The sequence below is a fragment of the Cyanistes caeruleus genome, chromosome 3 (assembly GCF_971803275.1).
Source record: "Cyanistes caeruleus chromosome 3, bCyaCae1.hap1.1, whole genome shotgun sequence".
Classification (NCBI taxonomy): Eukaryota; Metazoa; Chordata; class Aves; order Passeriformes; family Paridae; genus Cyanistes; species Cyanistes caeruleus.
Window position 1 is genome coordinate 32,114,411 of NC_141703.1, and position 13,544 is coordinate 32,127,954.

Genomic DNA, 13,544 nt, shown 5'->3' on the forward strand with positions numbered 1-13,544 from the left:
CTCCATTTGTTTCACTTGGGACTTTCTGATCCATTAGACTCTACAACCAAACGTGCCCATCCTCCCTTTAATCTAAGTAAAACCTTAGCTGGTCTGGGTAAGTAGAGGAAAATGTATGAGGATACTACAAAAAACAGAAAACTTTTTTCCTGACTGTATTGGGTCTGGCTGAGCTGGAGTTCATTTTCTTTTAGCAGCCCTCACAGTGCTGTGCTTTGCATTGGTAGCTGGAAAAGGGCTGATTACACCCCAGCTTTTGGCTACTGCTGGGAAATGCTGGCACGGTATCATTGCTGTCTCCTCAACATTCTGCACCCTACCACCTGGATAGGGTTAGGCAAGATCCTAGGAGAGGACACAACCAGGCCAGCTGACCCAAATTAACCAGAGGGACATTCCAGACCATGTGACCTCAGCTCAGCTATAAAAGCTAAAGGAGTGAGAAGGAATGAGGAGTATTTGTTATTTTATAGTGTTTGCCTTATGGAGTAACTTCTGTGTGCTGAAGCTCTGCTTCCTGGGAAGTGCCTGAACATTGCCTGCTGATGGGAAGTAAAGATTAATTCTTTTTTTTTTTTCCCCTTTGCTTAAGTGTGTGCCAACTTTTACCTTTTTTTGTTTTCTTTAGCAAACTGTCTTATCTCAACCTATGAGTTGTTCCCTATCTTATTCTCTCTCCCCTCTGTCCCACTAGGAAGATGAGTGATAGGGCTGCTTGGTGGGCACCTGGCACCCAGGCACAGTCACCCCACTATACTGTTTCATAAAAACTCTGAAATTCCTTAACTTTTCCTCTCCTGCCACTCATGCCTTCACCTCACTTCCTGCTTTTGTGATCAACAGCAGCAATTCCTAATGTAAGAGTTTTGAAAGGGTTAGTGAGGTAAGGGAGTTGACCTGACTTAGACTGAACTTGGAAGCATGGAAACTACTGAGATGCAAACAATGACAAGCTCTTCATCATTGTTTACTGCTGTTCTTGTCTGCCTCCTTCTTGCTTACCTTTGCTGGATTTTGAAACACCCAAACCTGACCATTCCTAACAATTTTTGCTTTCTCAAAAATAGTTCATGTCTGAAGATTTCAAGCAAGCATTTTTAATTTTATTAATATAAGACACCATTAAGGGATAATTCATCATTACAGGCCTGTTCTGAATATTAGAACTATCCAGGTGTATTATTCTTACTGGGTTTTTTTTTTGGGCAGGAAAATTGTGAAAAAATTTAGTTAGCAATGCATCACAGGAAAAAAAACACTGAAAAATCTGAGTTTTAGTATCTTCATCATCTTAAAAATAGAGAGAATTAAAAGGGTATTTCAGAAATGTATTAACTCTAAACATTCATGTCAGCATTGGTGTAGGGAAAGTTACACATCACCTTGATGTAATAATGAAGACTGACTATAAAGAATCAAAGCAACATGGACAGATGTTCACATGTGGATACATGGTATGTAGCCTATTGTAGTTTTTGGTTTAAGTTGTCAAATGTTGATACAGGAAGGGTAACATTAAATTATGGCAACTACATTATTTAGATACAGCAAATCTAAGTTTCTAAAGCCTTCAGGGCTCTACAGTACGTCAAACATAGTTACATTCTCATGTTTAGTGGCCCTTAAATGTATATCCTAATTATGTAAATACCTACATTTTACATAAAATTCCTCAAGGACTACTGGCAGGCAAGGGGAAACACCTTTTGTATACACAAACACACACTAGGAAGTGTGGTCCCCAATGCTTCAGCTCTTTGTAACCCAGGACTGGCACAGAGCTGGAGGAGGAGGTGAAGTTCTTGAACAGGCATGAGCAGAAATGACTCTTCACTGTTGCTTTTCACCCACTTATCAAATTCACCCAAGACATAAATGTAACTTCTTGCACTATGCAGGGAATGGAGATCTTTTCAAAAACGCATCCAGTTCAGCCCAGAAGGGAATTAGCCACTGTACATTCAGCTCCATGGGAATGTGCTGAGGATGAGTAGCTGGCTGAGGATTACTCATGGCTGTGAAACCTGCTCTCAGCATTCACAGCTGATAAGCACAGAGCGCATGGCCTTTTGGCTGTCTATATTTGTACCACTCTGCTTAGAGGGCTTTGCATTTGCTTAGCATTGGTCAGGTCATTACATCAGGCATCAGTGGTTCCCCATAAAGCAGAACGATTGCCTGAAGCACTTTCAATCAGTTTGTAACTGGAAATGTTCCATACAGGTCAATGGCTATCAGTTGTTGGCATGTGCATAATGTAATTAGCACGGGCTACAACTGCTATTTTGGACTTAAATAAGGGCCTTTTTCCTAAAACCCACAGCTTTATATGAATAGATACTGAGCTCTCTATCTTGCAGTAGTGTTACAGTCCATGGAGGCTTTATTCTCCAAATCAAGACATTTGGACTGTTTAAAGAGAACCATTATGCATTAATACTTCTGAAGGGTGAGAAGGATGAAGGGCCTGTTTGGCTTGCTACAAGTCAATATTCTGCTGCCCTAGCTCTGCAGAATTCAGAAGCTGTCTTTCTCTTATTAGTCAATATAGAACATGTATTGATTAATACATGTTGGGGTGCATGAAAAATATTACTACTGTTACCACACACCTTCTAAAGCCCTCCTCAGACTGTTCCCTGTTACTGTCAGAAGCAATTTTGTCTTCTAAGTCTTTTGGACTCACCTTATTTCAGCAGAAACTTGGAACAGTAGCTCTCTGTTCCTAGATATCTGCACCCCTAAAAATATTTGTGAACTAAAAGGTCAATACCTTTCCTTCAAGCTCCCTCCAAGCTTCAGGAGTTCCTGAAGGTCTTCCTCAGCTAAACCAGTGGACAGCTTCTAAAGCACTTTCCTGTGTTTCTAGTTTATTTGGTAATTAAACAGACCTGCCTTTGAGAGGAAGGTCATGCAATTGTTCTGAGGAAAACAAGACAACTTCTCCAAGCTCCCGATAGTGTCTGCTGCCCTCTCATTGCATTTTACATATTTAAAGCCTAACTTTCATCACAAGGTAAAATTAGCACTGAAGCAGATAATTTTTAAAGCATCAATTCATAATGTTAAACAGAGCAAGGGACTTTCTCTTTGAATTTGTGTGTTAACAGCCATCCCTACAGTCTGTGTTCCTTGTTTTAAATGGCAACAGAAACAAAAAAAAACCAACCCAAAAACAGGGAGGCAGAACAACTGCAATAAGTAATGATGAACTAAAATTGTATTTAGTGCTACAAAGTTTCCTTTTACTATTAAAAAACATAGCACTTGAATGTATTGGTTTAGCTGGGGCTGTATTTGATAGCTACTGCAGAGAACAGACATGAACACAGTCTTCATTCTGTTTATGTTCTCAAAGATACTGAGATATGAAAGGATGTTTGGGCAGAAATACAACCAATTCTACTGATAAACTGACCTCTTTGCATACTAAAATAATAATCTGGTTTTCATATTCCATCATGCTCCCAATGTACTTCAAAGCACTAAAATGTAGAGCTTTGTCACTGGCATCCCAGCAGAAATGGGTCACGAGCAGCCTGAAACCTTACACACGATGGAGAACTGCATAAGAAAAGGGTGGGGAAGATGAGGATCGCTCCCTTTGCAGAAGGGTATGGAGCAATTTGATAAAATACAAAAATTGAACCAGACACAAAAGATATAGTGGCTTCCAGAAGATGAAAAGCACAAAGTGAATGTGATGGAAGAAGATGAGGCAGTGCAGGGATTCCCAGTGTGAGAGTTCTGAATCCAAGATTACCAGCAAAAAAACCCAAAAACACCTGCTTTGAGTGTCTGCTCTTAAAAGAAAGTAAAAGGACAAATATGTGAGATAAAACAGAAAAGGCAGTGTCAATAAAGGACATGGCAGCAAACTTGTATCACACCAGGACATATTTTAGAAAATGACTGTAGATATGCATTAGCAATTACAAGCAGAAGAGAAAAAAAAAATTATTTGTAACCTTAAACAAAGAAAGAATATGAATGGAAAGGCAAGCCTGGGGCTCCCTATTTATCTATGTATTGTTCAATATTAATCAAGGAAACAAAAATCTTTGGATCCAAATGGCAATAATGATCAAATAAAAATACAGTGACAGTAGTTAGTTCTCATTCAGACCTAGGCTAGAGAATTCATAAAAGGGTTTAACTATCATATATGTACAAAGGGGATACTTTGATAACAATTAGAAAAAGAAAGGAATTCAAGCACGGTACCTTCTCTTAATGAAGCCAGTGCTGGAGAAACCTTTCTAATCACATTCTGCACGTTTAGAACTTGGAGAGGGGGTGTTTTTGTTTGTGGTTTTGTTTTTTTAACTGCTGTGTCTGTAACATAATTATTAATTATTCAATGCATGGCTCTGTGTAGAGAAATGCCAGTCTGTTTCAGATGACCAGCTGCTGGAATTACAGCTGACTGTTAATTGTTTGCTCATCCTTCTTCTTTACAGCCTCAGTCTAGTCCCTGTAAAGATCTGTGATCCTTACTGCTTTTGCTTTCTCTTCCCCCCCATTCTTGACAGAGAGGTGGGCATTTTGAAGGCCAAGCACGAAAGGAAGCAAGAGGAGACTTCTTCGAAGTCCTTCTTTCTCCCCATGCTCAGCAGACGTCTCTACTTGCAAGCTGAGGTATGCTCCCCAGTTTGTGAAAGGCAAAAGAGAAGGAGGGGCCCATTTGGACTGGTAACTTGTGCCCAACCTCCTCACCTGTTTGTAGAAAAGGGGATCGGTGCAACAAACCTTAGAAATATTTGCTCTTCACTGTCATTTATATCTGAGAGCAGAAAAAAGGGATCTGACAAGCATTTCTACCCAAATATGTCTGCACATATTTTGTTTTGGCTTAAATCTGATTGCAAACTTTAAAAAAATCCAAAGAAAGGAAACTTCACTTCCTTTTCACAGCAGGGAGGCTTCACAGGAGTAATGACTGCACTCCCAGATACTCTTGTTTATCCTTGTTTAATCAAGACCAAAATGCTAAGCTTCATAGGCAAGGTCTATTATGTAAATTAACTTGAATAGTTCAAAATGGCTTAATTTGTATTGAAAAGATCCCATCAGTATGTGCATTCTTCAAACAAATGGATATCTGTATACTAGTGTAGGGTGTTTTTATCTGTATAATTAGTGTAATTGTAATAGCTGCAAAAGGAAAATCTGTAGGCACACCCTAGAGAATGTGAAGCAACCAGTAATAATTACCATTCATATTGATACAATGTGCTAACTGGCTGAAGAGCTCCCTTGTAGAGACTTTTAAATGTGTTTAGTTTTAGAAAGAGCATGAGAAATCCCAGCATCACAGAATGGATAAGGTTGAAAGGGAATGCTGGTGGGGTCATCGGGTCCAAACTCCCTGCTCAAGCAGGGTCATTCCAGAGCACATGACACAGGATTGTGTCCAGCCAGTTCTTGAGCATCTCTAGCAAGGTTAAATCCAGCACAGGTTTCAAGAGCTAGACATTCAGCTCCATATCCAGTGTGGTTTACATCTCATGTGAAATATTTCCTTTCCCTTAATGAAGTCTTAAAAAGCACATAAAAAACACAATTAAGGCACAAATGCTGAGAGATGTTTAAGAACTTGCTGGTTTTGGGGTTTTTTTTAAGCTTGACTAAATAAATTCACATTGTCCACAACATTCCTATCTTTATACCTTGGCAGAAGTCACATGGAGAGGGGGCACTACATGCTCCAGTGTTGAGGAAACACCAAAGTGAGCTTCTAAGGAAGACCTAAATTACACCTTTGTGAGGAAGCTCAGCTGGGAAGCCAAAGCTATAGATGACAAATTACCACTTTGCCCTCAGATATTTCTTCCTTCAGACACAAACAGAATTTCATTCTCCCCAGGGGGCTGGGGAGTTTTTTTGCATTGACAAGGCATTGATAGGTATGATTTTCTATCAGAGAAAGGACATTTCTATCAGACTAAGGAGAGCCATAACACAACAACCCCCTCCAATACCCCTGCCTAGCACAGAGGAGACCTGTGTGTCTGAAATGAGCTCCTGAGCAGATCTCAACCTGGCTCTCCACTTCTTGTGTAATAATCATACTGCTTTTCAGGATGCTAACATCATGGTCTCAAATTAAAACCTGAAAATCCACAGAGGAAATGTGCATTTTAGTCTGGATTTGAAGGGTTGTTTGCTGGCATTCGAGTAATGTAGGAGGATAAAACCTCTCAGAAGAGCAGGATAACCTCTTTTATTAAGACCCTGGGAAAGCACATACTATTAAGATGAGTACATAAGAGCTAATTCTCAAGCAGAAGTGACTGAATTGTGTCTTGAGACAGGAGTATTAATCTACTGTATAATGTCTCCAATCTAGCTGTTTGTTATGGTGTACTTACTCAAATGATGAGGTAATCAGCAAACAACTTTTGTTGTGCCTATGAACAGGTCTCCTTCAGCTGCCTCCTTGTCCTGGCACAGGACTGCCTGCTGTCACCTGTCCCATGTATCGACAGGAGACTGCCCTCAGGGCTACTAGTCTGGTTCTGCTCTCTTCACCAACAATCAGAATTTTATTTTAAAACTGTATAATTACATATCAATACATCCAAAGAAAAATTACTTTTTATGCTACTGATGAGTAGACTCTAAGTTAACCTGCATCTTTGGTATCTGAAATGAAAATATTAATATTTCTATTATCTTGGAGAACTGGGCTACAGAGCTCCCCCAAGGAGTTCTCACATTATTTTCTGCACACTATACTCCTGGATTTATATTCTAGTAGAAAACAAATGTCATTCTTTTTCTAGCATACTCCAGCTTGCAAGAGGAGATCAAGCACATTATGTGAACAAGAATTCAGAGGGAAAAAAAAAAAAGTCTAGCTGTTTGAAATGATAATTAATTTACCATAACAAATAGAAAGAAAAAACATTTGGCAGGTGGTGATTGACTTAGCATTGCTGATAGCAAATTTCAGTTTACTTTCAGTAACAACATTGTTCACTACATAGTAACCCTGAGTTCACTTTGCCAAAATCAGTGGAGAAACAGCTTGTGGACTGCAATAGATGGAGCTGGTCTAGAGTACTCGGTTTCAAAGCAGTGAGTAGACAAGGCCTGTCTTCCATTTGGGGGCACACCATTCACAGAATCAATTAGGCTGGAAAAGACCTCTGGGATCATTGAGTCCAACCTATCACCCAACACCACCATGTCAACTAGAGCATAGCGCTGAGTGCCATGTCCAATCTTTCCTTACACACCTCCAGAGATGGTGACTCCACCACCTCCCTGGGCAGCCCATTCCAACATCTAATTGCCCTTTCTGTAAAGAATTTTTCCTAATGCCCAGGTTAAACCTCTCCTGGTGCAGCTTAAGACTCTGTCCTCTTGTCCTGTTGCTGGTTGCCTGGGAGACCAACCCCCACCTGGCTACAGCCTCTTTTCAGGCAGTTGTAGCAAGTGCTAAGGTCATTCCTCAGCCTCCTTTTCTCCAGGCTAAACACCAGCCAGCTCCATCAGCTGTTCCTCTTAGGACTTGCTCCAGACCCTTCACCAGGTCCGTTGCCCTTTTCTGGAAGGGCAGGTTCCAGCCCTTCAGTGTTTTTCCTGAATTGAGGGGTCCAGACTTGGACACAGGATTTGAGCTGTGGCCTCAGCAGTGCTCGGTACAGGGGGACAATCCCTTCCCTGCTACTGCTGGCCACACTACTGCTGATCGAGGCCAGGTCACCATTGGCCTTCTTGGCCACCTGGGCACACGCTGGCTCATGTTCAGCTGCTGTGGAACACTCCCCCAGGTCCTTTTCCACTGGACAGCTTCCTTCTGCCCCAGCCTGTAGCTCTGCACTGTGGCCAAGGTGTACTTTGTTAGTCTTGTTGAGCTTCGTGCCAATGGTCTCAGGACATCTATCCAGCCTGTCATGATCCCTCTGCAGAGCCCTCCTAGATCCATCCTAGCACACAACCTGGAGTCATCTGCAAATCTGCTAATGGTGGACTCAATCGCCTCATCCAAATCATCAGTGAAGAGATTAAACAGAACTAGGCCCAACAGAGATCCCTGGGGGACACCACTGGTGACAGGAACATCAACTCAATGTAAAACCATTCACCACCACTCTCTGGGCCTGGTCATCCAGACAGTTCTTATCCAGCAAAGGGTGAACCTGTCTAAGCTTTTTCAGGAGTGTGCTATGGGAGATGGTGTCAAAGGCTTTGCTGAAGACCAGGTAGACAATATCCATGGCCTTACCCACATCCACCAGGATGGTCATCTGCTCATAAAAGGAGATCAGATTGATCAGGAAGGGCCAGCCCTTCCTAAAATCATGCTGCCTGCTCATAGTTATCTTTGCCTCTACTCTATGGGCTCTTCTTTATGTTTACACGAGGCATATAAAGTACTGAACAGTAATCCTCTAATTTTATCTGACCATTCATGTTCAATGAGGCTCCTATTGATCCATCCTGTACATCAAAATGTGCAATTTAAGAAAAAAAAATTAATTCTTAAATGGAAACAAAGGCTGAAGAGGAGAAGGACTACAGATTAAATATTAAAATAACACAAATACGGCTTGACCATCTAAAACAATTCCTCAGGTGAGAAAGGTTAGCTTTCTACAAACAGAATTGCTCCCTTGTAAGTATTTTATAAATCACTATTCTGCTGGTGAATAGTATGCAACCCGTTAAGCTCCTAGAGATATTATATCTACATCAGAAAAGAATGGCTCTATTTTTAGCCATAAACATGTTCTGGGTAAAGAAAAGCAAAGTAAAGCCATGGCAATTAAACCTAATAGCTGTGCACAGCAGTCCTGTCAGGCTGCCTCTCCATAGGTGAATGGAAAATGCAGTGGGACTAAAAGCTCTGTAGCTAAAGGAAATTGCACAGTTGCTTTTCTGATTTGGTATTTGTAATCTGTTTTTTTAGGGGAGAGAAGTTATGTGTTTCAGATTTCTTCTAATTACAGAGAAAACACTTCAGTGAGATTGGTCCCTTGATCCTATACCATATTCCTTCCAAGAATTAGAAATAAAGTGATTTTTAATTTCTTAGTTCTTGCTCTTTTATAGATGACAAAAGTGAATAAATGAGAGGAAGATCTAATCCTTCACCACTCGGCTCTTCACCATTTAGAATCTCTTTTCTTCCCAGATTCTCAACTTCACCTCCTGGCCTTTAGATCCCTGAAAAAAAGCCCACACCAACAACCAAGCAAATAAAAAAAACAAACAAAAAACAAACAAAAAGAAAAAAAGAAAAGAAACCAGAACACCTAAACCCCACAATCCTGAAACACAAAACCAAAAGAAACTCCTAACACAACAAAATGCACATTTATTTTTCAGATATTGCAGATTTTTCTCATTTGCCATTGGCCCAAATTTGACAGTGCTTGGGTACAGCCCTCGTAAGATATGATACTCGGGATAAATAGGTGCTAATTATGTTTTGAAGAGTCTCTTAGCACTTTTTGACATGTTGCATCTCCAAAAATTGACTGTTCTGAAAATTTCAAAAAAAGCTCATCTGAAGTGAGATGTAGCTGAAAAGAGTCATTACAAGAGGCACGAAGGTATTCTGGGACATTATTTGTTGGTAATCACAAAAATAAGAAGAATCCTAGAAGCTTTGAAGATTTTTAAAGAATGCAAAGTGACTAAGTACTATTTGGAGTCCTAATCATTATGCTTAACTACAGGCAAACACAGTTTTGGAGGAAACAAAGGAGTAACAAGATTGTTAAAATGGTGGAACTGAGCTGTCTACCACATTGTTGAGTGACATCCATTTTTCACAGCAACAAGCATGGAAGTTTACATCCAGCAGTGCTTTAAGATTAAATTTTCAGGATGACAACAGTACCTAAATTAGAGAAGATGCCTTTAAGGTTTGCACTGGAAAAACAGAATACTACTAAACTGGAAGATTTACCACGTTGAGGCTTACACACTATGGCACTCGGTATCATACATTTGGACCTTTGCATCTTATGTCCAAAGAAATGGACCCAAGAGTTCTTCCAAATGATGCTATGAAGACCAGAAAGTAATCTCAGTGTTTATCAGCCAGACCCCTGAACTGGGTGCTGAGGTCCAGCATTTAAGACATGTCTTGGATTCTTCTCTCTGAGGATGAAGTATTGCAGTGCTGCTGCTCACAGCCTGTGATAAGGGTCAGCTGTAGGTAGGAAAAAATGGCTGATAACTGGCACATCTAATTGAGATTCCAGCCCCTGTGAGGGTTTTTCCTTCTTGGGAAAATACAGTCAGTAGCAGACAGATTTCTAATGTAGGTTTATAGGGATGCTGGAACCAGTGTAGAGTGGAAAAAAGGATTTCAAACCACATCTAACAGAAATATACAATCTCAAAATTTTCACATTAGATTTCCCTCTTAAAATAAAGGGTTAGAACCCATTCACGACCTCTGAAGAAACCTAGGCTCTTTGACAGTCTCTATGCAGTCATTTCTTTATACCTTCTTCTTACCCTCCAGCCCAGAGCTTCACGGTTAGAAGCAGCATTTCATATGACTCCGTGTCTTAGTCAAATGGTTTACTTCCAAATGGCTATCACAAAGATTTCATTTTTCCTTTCTTAAGAGGGCATATGCTCCTACCAACTCAAACCCTGAGTCTGAAGTATCTCTTCATCTATAATAAAGGCATATCACAGCAGTTACAGATACAGACAGCGTGTCAATAAAAAAACAGGACCACAGACTAACAGCCCTATTTTGTTACAGCTTTGTATCTCTGAAGGTCTGCAAGGAGGGAAAGGAGGAATCAATATGTGCAGACAGCAGGAATACTGAGTGCAGACAGCAGGAATACTGAGTAGCAGCCTGGGTGGACAGACACAGCTCTCCAAAGGCTGGAGGAGAGGCAGGGGAAATGGAAAATCATGAAGTAGAATAGAAAACCCACAGAGCCGTGAAAACTCCTCTTCAAATATTTTGTCCCCATGTCATGCAGAGAAAATACACAGAAAATTTATTTCTAGAGGAAAACATCTGTATTCAACTAAAATTATGGATCAGTACATACTTTAGTAACTAATGGTAATACACCAGTATTTTACTTGTAGTGAAATAATTATTAAAAGAGGAGGTAACTGAGTGTTAAATACAACTAAAACTGAAAGCATCAAAAGCACTGAAAAATGTGTTATCCAAGTACCCCTGGATCTGTCCAAAAGCTATTCAGTGCAAAAACCACCATCAACAACAACAACAACAACAACAACAAACCAGTTCAGTAACTCTGAGATGCCCTTTCTCACCAGAAAAAAAAAAAAAAGGGGCTTAACTTTCATCAGCAATTCAGCAATACAGAAAAACAAATTATTTAAATCCAACTTTTAAATTTTTATATCAATACAATCCTCTGGGATCAACAGAGAGCTCAAGACAGAAACCGCAACTTAGTGCTGTAATCTCCATCAGCTTGACTAAGGGCAAAAGACACAAGTCCACCTTCCACAAGGGTTTACTGTGACCCCTTCCAATATGCTATAGAGTTCATTATGTCACAAAAAGACACAGAGGGATATTAATATAAAGCAGCAGAGGGAGAAAGAACCTGACCTTAAACTGTTAATTTAACAAAAATACAATTGTGCTTTTCAGCCTGAAGCCAGTGTTACATAAGAACAGTAATAGAGAAAAATGGTTTCCATGCAACATAGCCTGATAATCTATCTGAATAAGAAGCTATTTTTAGTTTTAGAGAAAAGTGACATCTTCAGATGAAAGCATCACTTCCACTATACTCAAAAGTTATTTCTCATCAATCATAAGTATAATGTGTACCATCTATTTACATGTTTTGCACAGATTTCATACTTTACCTGATACATCTCCTACATGTTAAGTTCTATTAAAATACATATAATTTAGTAGAATATTTTATTCCAGTAAGTTCTGTTTATTTAAATGAATAAATACACGGTTTTTCTTGAAGCCAACTGCATTGTTATGTTCTGTAAATAGAGGTCAATGGTGTTTTGATGATATTAGTTGTAATTTTTAAAGACACTGATGTAATTTCCTTGTAAACCAATTTCTAACAACAGTACAGTACAATAGGATAATAAAGATTTTTTTCTCCAGCTTATCCTTTGCCCATTTAAAAATTCTTCTCCTGGATGCACGGTACTTACACATAATGCTCATCACAAGCAGAATTCAAAAGACGCTGTTAAGTGTCACTGTTTTGTATTGAGACTGCACTTTGGGATTAATTTAAAACAGGATCCCACCACAGAAGTCTCTGAGCTAGTACCTAAAACGAAGTACTCACTACACCAATGAAAGTTAAAGAATAAAAAATCAGAAAAGACAGCATGATGGCCAAAGAAGTCATGTTAGTGTCACAGAGAGCGAGCACCATGATTTCTACGTATAAAAATAAGCAGCATGACTAAAGAAGGGGGAAGACAATAATGTCAGCAGAGGGGGAACTCAAGAGAAGAGGGAATGGTAGAAAAAAATATTAAAAATTTAGGCAGAGAGTTAATGGATGATCACACAAATGATCACAGGTGACTAAAGGCCTGTAATTCCAGGTGTGACTCTGCAACTCGAGAGTGCCTGCCCTCAGCCCAACCCATTGGTGAAGTAAAACCACCTGGAACCTCAGGCAAGTGACTTTAGCCAGTGAAGTGTACTTCACAAACAGGAATGCAGGACTGTGAGTACAGTCACTTGATCCAGCTTCTCACTTAGTGAGAGCAGCTCCGTGTCCTCAGCGAGAGCAGCTGTTGTTTGAGCTGAGGGCACAACCACCCCAGGCTTGTTCACACACACTTGTGTTTACCTGTTCCAAGAGACAGTGATGGCCAGCATGATTGTTGTTATATGGATTTATGTTTTCCATGATGATCTGTTCTGCATGCGTATGTTAGGAAAATTGTGGATTTAGTTCATATATCTATTTGGAGGTAATAATACAATTCAGCACTACCAACTTCAACTCCTGGGAAAAGGAACAGTTATTTAGCACAAACACTTTGTTTACAGCCCAAATGCAAAAACAGTGCTGGCTAGCCAGCTGACATATGCCCAAAGCATATTCATCTGACAAAGAAAAACTCCCTCAAACAAGGACAACACAGTAATGAACAAACAAATTATATCTATTGCCCTCATAACACTGTAATTAGGATGGGATTTAAAGATGGCAATACCTTTAAGGGAAAAATCTGAAGGAAAACATAAACATAAGCAGTTACTGTTCCTAGAAGGAAAGCTGAAATCATGTCAAAAATTATAACTGAAATTGTACACCTAAAAAAATCTTGTTTCAAATTTCTGCATCATTGCATGCTGCTTTGCAGTTGTGCCAATGCCACGGTTATAGAGTACACTGTGAAGCACATTAGCTGAAAAAATAATTGACACAGGTGGACCAAGCCCTGCAGTGCCATGACCATCAGCCTGGCACAGAGGTGGTGAAGGCAAAAGAAACATTTGGGGCCACAGGAAGGAGAAAGCAGCAAAGCCACCTTTGCCAGTGGAGAAAATATGGGATCCTCAGTTCCCGTAGCAGTGAGTC

At 39.9% G+C, this 13,544-nt stretch overlaps 1 protein-coding gene and 1 long non-coding RNA gene across 5 annotated transcripts in view; one reads left to right on the forward strand and one right to left on the reverse strand.

The window, feature by feature from the left end:
• Positions 1 to 13,544, reverse strand: part of GABRB3 (gamma-aminobutyric acid type A receptor subunit beta3) — a 112,833-nt gene that overhangs the window by 63,540 nt on the left and 35,749 nt on the right. The window contains exon 1 of one of the 3 annotated variants that reach the window (XM_086880618.1): positions 6,372 to 7,397. The exons of 1 other annotated variant lie outside the window; for it this stretch is intronic. The gene's annotated coding sequence lies outside the window, so the exon portion shown is untranslated. Of the gene's footprint in view, positions 1 to 6,371; positions 7,398 to 13,544 lie in introns of those variants that run through there. One more of the 3 variants, XM_086880619.1, reaches the window with a different exon arrangement.
• LOC111946039 (uncharacterized) lies at positions 451 to 9,042 on the forward strand. 2 transcript variants are annotated; one of them, XR_015284389.1, is made up of 5 exons: positions 453 to 552; positions 1,355 to 1,454; positions 3,484 to 3,614; positions 4,533 to 4,638; positions 5,678 to 9,042. It is a non-coding gene; the product is annotated as an uncharacterized LOC111946039 (long non-coding RNA). The 2 variants fall into 2 exon arrangements; XR_015284388.1 differs by lacking the exons at positions 1,355 to 1,454; positions 3,484 to 3,614 and having other exon boundaries at positions 451 to 552.